Below are 15209 nucleotides of genomic sequence, written 5' to 3' on the forward strand. Positions count from 1 at the left end.
TGAGCTGCAATACATGTCCTTAATTATAACATATAAGATAGTAAATTCAAGGTATGTCTATCATAGATATAAAATGGCCATTTTGTTACTGGGGTGTCAAATGTTTTAAAAACATTTCTGCTACAAGGAAGAGAAATAAAGTAGCTTCAAAACTGCTCCCCATTACCCCTAAACCAATAAGTAATATGGCTTATTTAACTCTCATTAATAATACATATGTAATGCCCATTAAGTAAGAATTATTAATATTAATCAATTATTATGTACATAGTTACATAGTTAGTCTGATTGAAAAAAGACAAAAGTCCATCCAGTTCAACCATTAAAAAACAAACCAAAACAAAAACTATGTAGTCATAGATACCCATTCAGTGTTAATTTGGTTATTAGTAATACACCTCCCATGTTTAAAAGTCTAAAATATTATAAAATAATAAATCAAACAAACAGAAAACAATTGCAAATTTGTGTAAAAAGCCCAATTCTAATTTAATGAATGTACTCCCTAAATTAAAGATCCTCCAAGAAAGTTACCTTTCCAAGTTTAATAAATAAAAGTAATTACCAAATGCAATGTGCTTGTAAATGTGAAATGGATAGTTAAAATGATTTAAAAAAAATAATATAAAAACAGTTTAATTCAGGGTTGAAATCTTTAACAGAGTTTGCTGGATAAAAAGTTTTAAAATAAAGTCAACTTTAAGATTAGGTATGTATGCCAAAAAAAGTCATTCTAAGCTTGGTAACTTTTAAAAATCTAAAGTTAAAACAAATATACAAATATATTTTAATTAGTAACCAATCTAAATTATTCAAGGGATATACAAAATCTGAAACACTATATCCACAAGTATGCACACCATATACAAGGTGAACTAGGTATATGCAAATAATATACATGCCAGCAGCAAAGGATATACACACCAGCAGCAAATAGTCTACACAACATATACATAACAATCATACCACACCACAGCCCTGAAATTTCTATAACCTCCACTGAATGGAGGGATGGGGACCCTCTACAGTAAGCCAGGTGTGCCCTATTCTCCTAAAGGGCACATTTACATCATAAAACCAGGGTGGGGGTCCCAGCCTTATGTATATCTGGCAGCCCCAAGACTTCCAACACACTTGACAAAACATTGAGTTATCCACATCATCCCTGGAATCGCCTCAACATGCCTGTCTCTGACCCCAACAACTTGGACAGAAACCTGCCCGACATCGAGAACTGCCCTGGAGAGGCCAGTGGAGACCCCAAAGCCCCCGAGTCAAATGACCAGCACAGCAAGAATAGCAAAAAGAAGAATTATCAAAGATACGCCAAACCACCATACTCCTACATGGCCATGATTGCCATGGTGATCCAGAGCGCCCCAGGGAGAAAGCTCAAGCTTTCCCAGGTAACTAACCCCCATTATGGGTCTTCTTGGGACTTTACTGCAACTAGGGGCAGGGGAAGGGGGTGACATTGAGACCAGCTCAGAATAAGGACCAGTCAGAGGGAAAGTCTTTATTTTCAGAAAAAAATAGTTTAAGGAGAAAATTAATCTCTGGTAGACTTACGAAGGCTGAAAAAAACATACCAATATGTAGTAAAAACAGAAGTAGGGTGAATTTTCTGTTTTTATTACTGATAGGCTTTAAAGGAAACATTTCTGGACAAAAAACATGGAGGCTTTCAACATCAAACCTCTTCAGAAAATTGCTAGTTTCCCACCAAAATCAATACAAGCATGTACAAAGAGTTCTGTCTTTACCATGACTGCAATTGCTATATGCCCAGATTAGAAAGTATTGTATGATAGATGGGCTCCTGGCATATTCAGAAGGTCTGCAGAGGTGTCCTCCTAAGTGTTTCAGTGCAGGTTTCCTGGTGAGGGTCAAAGTCACAAATGGAGCTAAGTATTACTTATATAATGTGATAGGTATTACGTATCTGGGTTTATGGTTATGCTCATTTGCTTATGACTATATTTTTTCCTTGCAGATCCTCCAAGAGCTCAGCAGCATCTTCCCTTTCTTTAAGGGGGATTATCAGGGCTGGAAGGACTCTGTTCGACACAACCTCTCCTCCAATGATTGCTTCAGAAAGGTAAGGACTTGGTGCTCCTGTGATGTGATGGTGGTGGTAGGCTCTTAAGGTTCTAATCCTGCAGAATAGTCCTTGTATTAAAATGTAAATGTGATAATATGAGAGTGTGCCCAGAGCCCTGTTGCCTCTAAACTTCACACAGTCCCCCCCCCCCACCCCAAGACTCCCTGAGAGCTCTCCTGCCTCAAGAGTGTTGACTTGCCAACCTCCAACAGTGTCCCCCAAGCTCCTAAGGTGAACCCCAGGCTCTACAAAGCTCCCAGTCTCCTGGAGAGACCATCAACTCTCCCATCTACTCCCAACTCCCTCCAAAAGCCTCATCCCCTACAAGGGCATCAGGTCTGCTCTAATCCCCTCCAGAACCCCCAGTCCCCCACAGTGACATCCAGCCCCAGCCAAAGCTTTCCAGCATTTTAATACATATTTTGTATTCCGTAATTTAATTGTGTGACTATAGACTTTTTGTTTCTACTGTTTGGTCATAGAAAATTCTGGAAGAATTTATCAAGCCCTGGTCTCAGTACGGTTGCAAACCCTTGTTGTATGGTAGCTTGGAATATTTTCTGTATCCCGTACTTTGGATTTGTTCCATTTCTGTTGTTGGTCTGTCAGTTGTGTATTTATAACTAATTGTATATTTATGGTTTGATGTATATTGGTAATTGTCTATTTATAGAGCTGTTGAGGAATTTTCTTTTTTTGGCCGTATTTTTACAATTTATGAAGACCTCCAAGCAGGAACGGAACTTCATTTAAAATTGTTCTTTTCGTGTTCAAAAGTCTTTGTTTTTTTAAATTTCAAGGTTTTTTTTTACACTAATGTTTTTATACATCGCTGGAACTTTCTGCTTTAAATGTTTGTGAAACTGAGAACAGCAGCGTTGCGAAATACTGTCAAAAGGGAAAGCAACAATTTTTTCCTGCTCATTATAAATAATCCCGCAGACTCAACTAGAGTTATATTTTACCCAAACATAAACATCATTTTACTGATTATTTTTTTAAGTTCTCCTACTGTGGGCTGAGCGCCTCCAGCACTGCTGAGTGACACAATGGGAATCTGGTGTCACTGGGTGATGTTTGGGATTGTTTGGAGTCCCATGTGCTACAGACATTGTCCCAGGATGACACACCCAGTATGACCCAGTGAAGGGAGCTTCATTTGCAATGTCTTCAAATACAACTCAGATACCCAAAACAGAGCAACTATTGTATCTACTCCATGGGGGGGATTTACTAAAACTGGTGCACTCAGAATCTGGTGCAGCTGTGCATGGTAGTCAATCAGCTTCTTACCTCTGCTTGCTCAATTAGGCTTTGTCAGTAAAACCTGGAAGCTGATTGGTTTTTATGCAGAAGTGAACTTGATTCTGAACTCTCTAGCCTTAGTAAATAAACCCCGGTATGTGTAGATGTCCACTCTGCTTCATTACTCTACCTTGTGTTTTTACCCTCCCTCATCCTCCCATTACCCAACACTGATTCTACCTATTGCATCAGTATATTCTTCATATGGCCACCCCAGGGCCGGCATTGTCTCCTCCACCCCAGGGCATTGTCTCCTCCACCCCAGGGAAATGCCATCACCTCTACTGCAGGTTTGACCCCCTTCCTTTCAGCACAGGGTATTGTCTCTCCCCCCCCCCAGAGCTGGGCATTGCTCTATCTTCCGGTGCAGGGAATTGCCCCTCCCGCAGCAACCAATTTCTTACTTTTCTCCTGGAATTTGCAGATTGCCAGAAACATCACAGGAGGGGCAGAGACAACACTGCAATAGGTTGATTTTTGTATTTTGTATATTCGTGTATACTTAGATTTATATACAATTTGGATAAAAAAAAGAACTCCAGCTAAAATCTTAGCACACACCTGATAGGGGATCCTACTGTTTCCCACTCTTTAGAAAGCAAACATTTTTAATTTTCTACATATATTATCCATGTAAAATATAACCATTTATGATAATAGGGGCAGATCCGGGGAAATTATTTGTCTGTATTATAAATAGGCCGTAAGGATCGGTCACCCTGACTCGTAATAGATTTGTGTGAATTTGCTGTGCCGGCCTACGCCTCTAATGTCTTCTCACTCTTTGCAGGTCCTAAAAGATCCGCTAAAGCCGCAGGCTAAGGGCAACTTCTGGACGGTGGATGTGAGCCGAATTCCTGAGGATGCCATGAAGCTGCAGCATATGAGAGGCACCCGGCAAGAAGCCTACCCTCCTGACCTGGCTCCTTATATCCTGCATGGACAGCCCTACAGATCTGTAGACTTTTACCACCCCCATCTTTCAAACGAAACTACTGTGGTCAGATCAGATACAGAGGCTGGTCCCTCAGTACAAACCCAACCCCCAAATATAGATCCTGCTGCAACATTCCCAAACATCTTATGGAACCTTCCAACGTCTTATTCACAATATGTGCCCCCTAATGTTGTGGCCCCTCCCAGCATACACCCTCTCCTGCTTTACCCCAACTTCCCCTTTTCTTCTCAGTGCAACTACATACCTTCCCCATACTCAAGCTCCACCTATGCGGAGCGGAGGGATGTTTACAATCCCAGTCAGATGCCCCCAATGCCTCCCCCACCCACACCCTCTGAAGCCAGATTCTCCTCTTCAGATTTCCCTCCCATTAGAATGGCCTTTAACATCCCCGAGTATCCACAACATGGGGGCTACATGAATATACAAAATGTCTATGGCCAGCAATTTACTCAGGGTGGGGTGTACCCAGGGTACAGACCCAATGGTTTCTGATTGGCCAGTTGCTGAGACAAGGCTGGTCTTGGGCTAGTCACTTTTGCCTCCAGGACTATCTGCGCTTCAAGTCTTACCCAGTGATGTTGGCACCCAACGTGGCACATGGCCCAGCGGAGGTGGCAGTCCAAAGGCATTAGTCAACAATGTATATATCAGTCATTTTCTGTCTTGTCTGTCTTTTTTTACTTCAAATAAATTTGAATTTGTTTTTTAATCTCAAGTGATATCAATGTTTTTTTTAAATAACAAACATGTCATACTTACCTTCAGTGTGCAGTGGTTTTGCACAGAGCAGCTCAGGATCCTCTTCTTCTTGGGTCCCCCACCAGTTCTCCTGGCTGCTCCCCCTTGACCAGTGCCCCCAATAGTAAGCCTCTTTCTATGGGGGCACTGGTGCATGCTCACTCCTGAGCCCTGCTCTGTGCATTCATAAGACACATAGAGCCGTGGCTCGGTCCAGCTCCTCGCTCTCTCCACATTGGCTCACTGGCTGTGATTGATAGCAGTGGGAGCCAATGGCTCCAGCTGCTGTGTTTCAGCCAATGAGAAGAGAGACCTGGGACAGCCAAGGCACCCGTGCATATCGCCGGATCAAGAGGGGGCTCAGGTGAGTATTGGGGGGGGGCTGAGGGGGGAGCAGCACACAGAAGGCTTTTTACCTTCAAGCATAGAATGCATAACAGTACAAATCCTTCATCCTTTACAACCACTTTACCTTTATCATCAGTGTTGTAATTCTCTAGTTATATAATCTGTAAAAAGTACTTTGGAAGATAAGATCGGAACTTTATTGTCATTGCAACGGAAATCACAATGACATTCTATAAAAAAACTCCACACACATATGTGAACATATAACATTCTCAACATACACGCATGTGAACATTGCCCCCCCCCCATATAAAAGCCTAAAAGACACCCCGACCACAACATCAAGCCAAGTCACTTGGAGCGAGATAATATTACTCAGAATGACCATTTAGGGCCTTGATAGATCTTGGAAAGAAACCTTCCTCGAGTCGTTCTGTCCTCACCTTTTTCTTTTCTGAACCTCCTGCCAGATGGTTTCCAGGTTTAGTAGTTTATATTTACTAAAATAATTGCATTTCCATGTTGTGTGTACTGTGGGAGACCAGATATAGTGAATGCGGGGTCCGGGGAGAGCGGATATAGTGAATGCGGGGTCCGGGGAGACCAGATATAGTGAATGCAGGGTCCGGGGAGACCAGATATAGTGAATGCAGGGTCCGGGGAGAGCGGGTATAGTGAATGCAGGGTCCGGGGAGAGCGGGTATAGTGAATGCAGGGTCCGGGGAGAGCGGGTATAGTGAATGCAAGGTCCGGGGAGAGCGGATATAGTGAATGCAGGGTCCGGGGAGAGCGGATATAGTGAATGCAGGGTCCGGGGAGAGCGGATATAGTGAATGCAGGGTCTGGGGAGAGCGGATATAGTGAATGCAGGGTCCGGGGAGAGCGGATATAGTGAATGCAGGGTCCGGGGAGAGCGGATATAGTGAATGCAGGGTCCGGGGAGAGCGAATATAGTGAATGCAGGGTCCGGGGAGAGCGAATATAGTGAATGCAGGGTCCGGGGAGACCAGATATAGTGAATGCAGGGTCCGGGGAGAGCGGATATAGTGAATGCAGGGTCCGGGGAGAGCGGATATAGTGAATGCAGGGTCCGGGGAGAGCGGGTATAGTGAATGCAGGGTCCGGGGAGAGCGGATATAGTGAATGCAGGGTCCGGGGAGAGCGGATATAGTGAATGCAGGGTCCGGGGAGAGCGGATATAGTGAATGCAGGGTCCGGGGAGAGCGGATATAGTGAATGCAGGGTCCGGGGAGAGCGGATATAGTGAATGCAGGGTCCGGGGAGAGCGGATATAGTGAATGCAGGGTCCGGGGAGAGCGGATATAGTGAATGCAGGGTCCGGGGAGAGCGGATATAGTGAATGCAGGGTCCGGGGAGAGCGGATATAGTGAATGCAGGGTCCGGGGAGAGCGGATATAGTGAATGCAGGGTCAGGGGAGAGCGGATATAGTGAATGCGGGGTCCGGGGAGAGCAGATATAGTGAATGCGGGGTCCGGGGAGAGCGGATATAGTGAATGCAGGGTCCGGGGAGAGCGGGTATAGTGAATGCAGGGTCCGGGGAGAGCGGATATAGTGAATGCAGGGTCCGGGGAGACCAGATATAGTGAATGCGGGGTCCGGGGAGAGCGGATATAGTGAATGCGGGGTCAGGGGAGAGCGGATACAGTGAATGCGGGGTCAGGGGAGAGCGGATATAGTGAATGCGGGGTCAGGGGAGAGCGGATATAGTGAATGCGGGGTCAGGGGAGAGCGGATATAGTGAGTGCAGGGTCCGGGGATACCAGATATAGTGAATGCAGGGTCCGGGGATACCAGATATAGTGAATGCAGGGTCCGGGGATACCAGATATAGTGAATGCGGGGTCCAGGGAGAGCGGATATAGTGGATGCAGGGTCCGGGGAAAGAGGATATAGTGAGTGCAGGGTCCGGGGAGACCGGATATAGAGAATGAAGGGTCCAGGGAGAGCGGATATAGTGGATGCAGGGTCCGGGGAAAGAGGATATAGTGAATGCAGGGTCCACGGTTTAGTCACACTTTAATACCTAAAAACTTAGGTATTAAATTGTTTGCCCCACACCACAAGGGTGTAAACTACCTGTGAGGCTGTTTTGATACATTTTAACACCAATCCCTCAAAGCACTTCATTATTACCGGGGGGGAGCACAATTGGCCTATGGTCCTTCATACTATCTGTTTGCTACGTTTGGTATGGGAGTAATAATAGTAGATTTTAGGCAGGTTGGAACCACAGCCAATGATAATGATCAGTTAAATATATTAGTAAAGACCCCTGCAAGCTGGTTGGCTCAGGTCTTAACAGCCCTCCCTTGGACCCCATCTGGACCCACCGATTTACTGATATTGACAGATTTAAATGCCTGATGCACCTCATGTTCCTGTACCACAGGTGCGGCATCACCCATGTACGAGCTCAAGAAATTGTGTTTGCCGGGGTACTGCATCCTCGAAGTGTGAGAAAAAGCTGTTGAATTTCTCAGCTCGTTGGATATTAAAATGTGCACCCTGGAGAGTGTTCTCTCTGTGGTTTAGGATATCCTGTATCCCTTTCCAACCTTCCCATACATCATTCCCTCTGCAGTATTCTGCAATTTTATTTTTATAAACTAATTTGGCCTCTTTTATGCCCCTCTTTAGGTTTGCTCTAACAACACTATACTTCACCGTATCCCCATTCCTAAAGGCACCATCCCGTTCTGTCAAAAGACAACGCACTCTCTTGGTCATCCAGGGCTTCTGATTAGGAAAAACCTTGATATGCTTCCTAACCAGGGACGTATTTACCACAAGGCAAACAAGATTCTTGCCTAGGGTGGCATTTTTCAAGGGGGCAGCACCTCCCCCCAGCAGAAAGGATGAAAGAAGGGATGGACACGCGCACTGTGGGAACCAATTGGGATCCGAGAGATACTGCTTGATGGTGTATGTAGAGCCTGACTTTTGTTCCCGGGGATGTCTGAAGCTGTGAAGATGAGTGTTTCTCTATCACTGGGGGTAGTGGAAGGCTCTTCCGGGTGAGGGGCAGGGGTGCTGGTCAATGTCAGGCTCTCTCCGCGGGAGGGGGAAGGGGGGGGGGGTTGTGTTGTTCAGTGTCCCTGGGGGCAGACAATGGTTGTGTTGCCTAGGGCAGCATGAAACCTAAATACACGACTGCTCCTAACTGTAACAAAGTCTACACAAGTGCTGATGTAACTCAGTATTGTATCAGTGTACGTATTTAGGTCTAGTGATGGGCTGAACACCCCCCCCGTTTGGTTCGCGGTCAAACATCCAAACCTACAGAATGTTCGACCGCGAACAATTTACAGAACGGTATCTTACCACCTCTGAGTATGTGGAAGGATCCCGCTCAGTTACTAATATCCGGCATGAGTTATATTATGAAGTCACGCGGTATTATAGTAGTGAGACATTCATTCATGTCTCCGCTGTCAGTGGGGTTCCCCACTGAGAGCTGAATGTAAAAAGAATTATAATGTGAAAACTTACAGCGCAATATGCCTATCCAAATTCGTATAATAAATAACATAACCATAAAATATTGCAGCTAACATATACAGTGTTCCCACATACAAATACTAATATACAAAAAATGCAGCACAATATTACCAAATAAATAAATATTAAATATGCATAAATCTTGCTCTGTGACAATAATTAAATACCATATAAGTGCAAATTCTGTGCTCAAAACGTATTGCTTTAAATACAACACAATAACGCAACCCTCATATTCCTCATAAAACCATGCGTTATCTGAATTCTATCCACTGTGCGTTTATCTAATAATAGTGTCCCAATATAAATCTTGGTGAACCGTCCCTTTAAGACTCAGTGTTCCAAGTGCTAATGTGCAATGTCTTCTCTGTATATATTCATCCAGTGATATTGTGTGACCCCCAGTGTTGGATCCACCTCCGACACACTTATGCGCTCACCTTGTGGTTTGACCACATGAATGTAAAAAGAATTGTCGGCATTGCCCGACAATTAAATATTTTTTTTTTCAAACCAGCATGAGGTTCCCCCTCCCATCCATACCAAGCCCTTTGGGTCTGATATGGATTTTGAGGGGAACCCCCACATCAAAATTTTTTAAAAAATGGCTTGGGGTCCCCCCTAAAATCCATACCAGACCCTTATCTGAGCATGCAGCCCAGCATGTCAGGAAAGGGGAGGGACCGAGCGAGCACCTCCCTGAATCATACCAGGATATATGCCCTCAACATGGGGGAGGTGCTTTGGGGCAGGGAGGGCTCCCCTTCTCTAAATAACCTTGCCCTGGGCTGTGGCAGTGGGGGCCTTATTAAAATCTTGAGCCCCCCCAGATCGCCCCCCATTTTTTTAACTTTATTTTTAATAAAGGATATTTTTTCCTGGTGGTTTTTTTTTTGTGAATGAGTAATATTACCATATACCACATACTCATTCACAAAAAAAAAAACCACCAGGAAAAAATATCCTTTATTAAAAATAAATTTAAAAAAATATCCTCCAAAGTAGATCCAACATCAATCACAAAAAAACAAAAAAAAGAAATTTCTTTCCATAGTAACTACTTTGGGTGCTATCAGAATTGCCCACCCACTTTCAATCTGCTTCTGGCTTGTCCCCTTGGGTTCTCATGGAGTCATCCTTCCACAGCTCCCGGGTGAGACTCCCCTGGACATCACCATTTGGAAATACTGTAAGTATTAGGGACCCTCTGGTGACTCTTGAGATCGGAACGACTTCAAATATTACAAGATCCCACTAGGTTGTTATATACTTGATGATTTACCTTGCAGATATTATACCTGCATCTACTCCTGGAGAAGTGAACTAAGAGTCACGAAACACATTGAGTTTTTGGATGCAATTTTAATGTCATTATGTATTGACATCTGGATTGTATACCGTCAATTGTATATCCAATGATGTATGGAATGCATTAATATGGATTTATTACAAATGAGCTTGTTACCATTTTATCCTCTTTTGTGAGCGATGAGAAGTTTGCTCGTTGGTCGTGTGTGTTGTGCCTCATTTAAAGTCCCAGGACAAATAAATTGGTTGTATGGATATATTAGGGATGGGGGCACATCACTGGGTGCATCAGGTCACATTCTATTTTTGTTATATTAATTTGGGTGGACACCCCGGTCCATAGTGGCCTCTTGCACCATGCAGATGTACAATAATGACATTGTGAGATACTGACCAGAATTTATTGTATTACTACACAGATTATGTAAACTTCCTAGTATGACATTTCTGGTTTGGGATTGATGGCCAGGGTCTGCCTCATCCTCCAGATGTGATGCATTGAGAAGGCTTTTGCCTCTTTTTGCTGCCCAAGCCTGCTTATACAGGCGGGGTCTGGGCCGCATCGGCACCATGTCTGTGATTGATGTGTGATGTCAGCGTCATTGCGGTGTCATCACACCAGTGTGCTTTGTTCCATCTTGCTGCAGCCTCGAGGGGTATGGTGCTCACGTCGCCATTGTGCCTGCATGGCGGTGGATGCCTCTTTGTTGAGCGCTTCCCCTTTTAGACTGTTGGGAGGGACCAGCACCTAGCCCCTGGGGACAAATGGTGGAAGCAGATGAAGATTTTTTTTTTGTTTTGTTTTCCTTTTGAGAACACTGAGAAGCCACACTTGTTGAGAGCCTCCTCTCTTTGATTGCACACACAATGTTGGGAGGGACAACTGATTAGCCCCCCTCCCGGGATAAATAGTTGTAGCTTATGGGGGTGGTTTGCCTCATGAGGATACTGAGAAGTAACACTTTGATGTATAGGGCTTGAGTCATGGTGGGTCATGGGTTGGCTGCATATATGTATGTTTTTGCACATGGCCTTGGTGGTCTATTTTTCATTGGCATATTCTTTTATCTTTGGACTGGATTCTGTGATTTGGGTCCTCTTTTCTTTCTTTTTCATACCACCAGGTGCAGTACATTTCATAAAGTGATCTTGTTTCCTTTTATTATTGCTAAATTACAGCCAGGGCCGCATTCCATTTTTGTTGTATTGTGACTCAAATATCTATTCAGTATTACAATGACCGCTTCTGATCCATGGTGGTTTATGCTTTTGGCTGCCTACATTTTGTCTTCATTCGGCTCTGGCTACTTGGTGGTCTCTTTTTATTTCCACATGGAAGAAAAATATATTTTAAAAATATTCTTCCCATATATATTGACATATTTGAAATACTATAACTTTGTTTTATTTTAAATACAGCCATATACTGTATGTTGAAATGTCTTTTTATATATTTCCAAATATATGAAAATGTTTTTAAAAATACATTTTCAAATATACTGTGTCTTTAAAAATACATTTAATCTACATTTTTGGAATGCATTTACAAATATTTGCAAAAATGACTTTATGTTAAGCAAAATCTAAAAGGATATATTAAAATATTTTTCATATTTTGTAATATATAAAAAACCCAATTCCCCCCTGACTGAATGGTTAGACACACTGATGTAGTAGAGAACGCCCTGTCCACTGTAGACACATTTGGATGGACTGAGACTTGACATCGTAGCCTGCATTTCGGCTTCTGGACCCACGTGTTACCCCCTTGATTGATCTTGCAAGTATTGCATCTTAATCCATAGGACTATATTTTTGGCTTGCACTAAATGATGTGCACTATTTTATCCAAATCTATTCACTTTAACGTCCCCGTTACAACCTACCCATTCTCCTCTCTTCCTCTTTTTTTTTTTTTTGTCTCTTTTACCCCTCCTCCCCCCCACTACCTCACTCTATATCTTTTTCTCTAACTATTCTCCTTTCTGACTTTTTCCTCTCTCACACCTTCTACACGCCTTCATTGTTCATATATTCTATACAATTATTGCATTTAATCTCCCATATAGGCGTGACTGATCTCACATGGCTCACACATCCCTGCAATGGATGCACATACTATATCATATATTATCCTGTGCTAGCACTACCCAACACATCGCTCCCCCTTAACTTAGGGGCTCACAAATACATAGGTCATTAAACAATATGCCCGCTTTGATTTATCTATTATACTCTTGGTATATACGGGTTTGCTATATACAATAAGGATATATTTCATACCGATGTGTATTCTGGTTTAAACCCATGGCCTGTCTGCGTAACGGGATGCTACATGTTGTGTCTATGTTCGGACTGTGATCCGTTTTTGTATGTACACTGTATATCCTGCTTTTCTTCTAATAAAAATATTTTTGGAAACACATTTCAATATACAGTGTATGTGTGAAATATATACTTTTTTTTTTAAATATATTGAATATGGCCAAAATTGTAGTATTTCAAATATATGCCAATATATTTGGGAAGAATATTTTTCTTCCATGTGTGTTGGCACACCTTTCTGTGAACTAGACTGGGACCTGGATGTCTTTCCATTTTTTTACCACTAGGTGCAGTCTTGCACCTTTCATATAATCGCTCACTATGTCTCCCTACTCACTTCTATACTGCAGCCAGCATTACAAGTTGTTTTTGTCGTTTATCACTCATCTTGATTTTGTCATTCATTTTATTACTATAGTGTATATCCAAATTTCTTTCAATAGTAACTACTTTGGGTGCTATCAGAATTGCCCACCCACTTTGAATCTGTTTCTGGCTTGTCCCCTTGGGTTCTCATGGAGTCATCCTTCCACAGCTCCCGGGTGAGACTCCCCTGGCCATCACCATTTGGAAATACTGTCATATATTTTCAGCTGATTTGTAAGTATTAGGGTCCCTCTTGTGACTCTTGAGATCGGAACGACTTCAAATATTACAAGATCCCACTAGGTTGTTATATACTTGATGATTTACCTTGCAGATATTATACCTGCATCTACTCCTGAAGAAGTGAACTAAGAGTCCCGAAACACGGCGAGTTTTTGGAAGCAATTTTATTGTAATTCTGGATTGACATCTGGATTGTATAGAGACAATTGTATATCCAATGATGTATGGAATGCATTAATATGGATTTATTACAAATCAGCTTGTTACCATTTTATCCTCTTTGTAAGCAATGTGTCACGATCAGGGGTCAGGTTCAGAGACCAGTTGCTATAGCAGTGGAAAGGCTTACCTGAAACCAGCAGGATAGGTACACAGGCAGGTCACTGTGGCAGAGGAGTGGGATCACCCGAGGTGTGGAGTCTAAGTACCAACCGGTGTTCACCAGAGCTCCTAATGGTGGGGATGGATTTGGCTGCGTGTTGGTACCAGGTCACAGATCTCAGGATCACCCCACCAGGGAATGAGCAAGCCAGAAACCAGTAGCAGATTGAACAAGTTAGGGATCAAGCAGAAGCGGAGTCAGTCAACAAGCCAAGGGTCGGTCACAAACGGTAGTAGATGAGGATGAGGCAGAATCGTAGTCCAGGAACAAGCCAAAGGTCGGTAGCGAAGGTATAGACGGCAGTAGGAGAGACAAGTGGGATATTGGCTGGTGAAGGCACAATAATCTGGCAAAGAGGAAATGCAGAGACATGACTTTTATCAGGAAGTTCATGGGAGGAGCAAGGGGTTCAAGGTTCAAGACAAACAGGGCCAAGGCAGGATCATCCAAACCGTTGTCAAGGGAGCTGTCCAGCCTTCCAGGTGGCTCAGCAAGTAGAGACATTGCCTCTCACTGCAGAAGGCCCAGGTTTGATCCCAGGCTCTGACAGTCCAAGAGCAAGCCTGCCCTCCGAGGTCAAGATAAATATATGATGGCAGTAATGCTGGGGCAATTTACACAAGAATCGGGACACGTGGTTGGGGGAGTGATAAAAACAATGGTGGTTGACCTGTATTTACTGCCCTCCCCAAGCTGCAAAGGTAGCTTAGCATGTATTTTTGCACGGAAGTAATTGTCTCTGTTGAGTTTGGAAGGCAGTTGCGGTGAGGGATGTTAGGAGTTCAAATAGGCAATAGGGAGGTGATGTAATGTCAACTCACTGCCTTTCAATAGTCCTCTGAAAAGTGATCCACCACAGATTGCTTTTTCAGAGGGCAACACAAGGGTAAATGAGAGTAGAGAGAAGTACAGAGAGTTTGTTGGGTGAACTATGTGCAGGAGAGGAGTGTGGAGGGTATGACAGGGAGAAGTATGTGCAAGAGAGGAGTGTGGAGGGTATGACAGGGGGCAGTATGTGCAGGAGAGGAGTGTGGAGGGTATGACGGGGCAGTATGTGCAGGAGAGGAGTGTGGAGGGTATGACAGGGGAAGTATGTGCAGAAGAGGAGTGTGGAGGGTATGACAGGGGAAGTATGTGCAGAAGAGGAGTGTGGAGGGTATGACAGGGGAAGTATGTGCAGAAGAGAAGTGTGGAGGGTATGACGGGGCAGTATGTGCAGGAGAGGAGTGTGGAGGGTATGACGGGGCAGTATGTGCAGGAGAGGAGTGTGGAGGGTATGACGGGGCAGTATGTGCAGGAGAGCAGTGTGGAGGGTATGACAGGGGGAAGTATGTGCAGGAGAGGAGTGTGGAGGGTATGACGGGGCAGTATGTGCAGGAGAGGAGTGTGGAGGGTATGACGGGGCAGTATGTGCAGGAGAGGAGTGTGGAGAGTATGACGGGGCAGTATGTGCAGGAGAGGAGTGTGGAGGGTATGATTGGGCAGTATGTGCAGGAGAGGAGTGTGGAGGGTATGACGGGGAAGTATGTGCAGGAGAGCAGTGTGGAGGGTATGACAGGGGGAAGTATGTGCAGGAGAGGAGTGTGGAGGGTACGACAGGGGGAAGTATGTG

General features: G+C 44.0%; 1 pseudogene; it reads left to right on the plus strand.

The window, feature by feature from the left end:
* The first annotated feature begins 1922 nt into the window (after positions 1–1922).
* On the plus strand, positions 1923–4944 carry LOC149450359 (forkhead activin signal transducer 3-like; annotated as a pseudogene).
* Positions 4945–15209: the final 10265 nt, after the last annotated feature.

Source organism: Staurois parvus, unplaced genomic scaffold (assembly GCF_062004578.1).
Source record: "Staurois parvus isolate SC_StPar_1 unplaced genomic scaffold, SC_StPar_1.0 ptg000575l, whole genome shotgun sequence".
NCBI lineage: Eukaryota > Metazoa > Chordata > Amphibia > Anura > Ranidae > Staurois > Staurois parvus.